Genomic DNA, 1,432 nt, shown 5'->3' on the forward strand with positions numbered 1-1,432 from the left:
AGCTGAGTTCAAGCCCCAGGCCTGGCCAAAAAAAATAAGGCCCTGACTTGGAATTTACACCATTTTTCTGACTGGCCTGGGATTTGAACTCAGGTTCTGGGTAACTGTGGCACAGTGGGGGAGAAGAAGCTCACCGTCATTGAAGACAAGAATTCAGCCCAGTTTCCAGGGCCTGAATTCAAGCCCCAGCACCGAAAAAAATAATATTCATATATGAGATCTATTTATATACATGGGTTTACTCCATATGATATTTATTACCCATATTTTTTATTTTATTTAGTATTATTACATATATAACATTTATTTAATCTTATCACAGGGATTTATTTGAATATGGCTTATACATCATACTGAGACCCAGGACTTTCATAGAGAAGGAAAAAAAATGTGTAAAAATTGGCTTCTGACTCCACATACAAAATATTGGCCAGGCTGGGATTTGAACTCACAGCCCACAATGCACAATTCATGAAAGCATCAGTTGTAGTACAAAAGCCTTTGACAAACTGAGCTGCCAACCTGTTCTGAGGACCTGGGAACAAGCTATAATAGTGGCTGATAAAGATAGAGGTGTAGATATAGATATGGATATAGGTATAGATATAGATATATAGATAAATAGATGTGTAGTTTGCAATATATATGAGAGAGAGACAGTGTGGGGATATTAAATTATATATATTATGAATTATTATTAAATTACGCCTGCATTTAATGAAGTATCATTGTAGAATACGTATTAAAGCATTAATGTAAAAGCAGTCAGTATTCTTTAATTGGGAGAACTATACAAAATAACTAAAATGGAAGACATAATCCAATACCTTTTGTGTGGACTTCTATAAAACAATCATGAACTAACTACAAATTCAATTGTTCCTTTAATTTTTTATTTTATTTTTTAATTAATTTACATTTTTATTTTTTTTTGTGAACATACTGTACAGAGGGGTTACAATTACATGGGCAAGATAATGAGTACATTTCTTATCAAGCATTTCAGCCTCCTCCTTTGTATACCCTCACACATCCCTTCCCAACCTACCCCTGCCCACTCCCCCACCCAGTCCCCCACCCCTCCCCCCACCCCCACCCCCGCACCAAAGATGTAAAGTTCGTTTTCGACATGACAACTTGTACTTCTCGTTGTTGCAACAAGTCCACCTGTATCCTTAAACGACTTGTATTTCACCATCTCCTCCACAAATTTTACCGACATCAAATATAGTGAAAGCAAGGGTTATAATGTGGTGGAGGGACATACAAAGCAACAAAGAAATCATCTTATAAATGCGTTAGAAACAAATGCATGAAAGAAAAAAAACATTAAAACACATATCTAAGGGTTCATTTTCCTAACATCACATTATCTCACCTTTTCTGCTTGACTCATACATATACTAGATATTGCAAATAAGGGAAACCATGG

This window comes from Dipodomys spectabilis, unplaced genomic scaffold (genome assembly GCF_019054845.1).
Source record: "Dipodomys spectabilis isolate Male_0828 unplaced genomic scaffold, ASM1905484v1 ptg000117l, whole genome shotgun sequence".
Lineage (NCBI taxonomy): Eukaryota > Metazoa > Chordata > Mammalia > Rodentia > Heteromyidae > Dipodomys > Dipodomys spectabilis.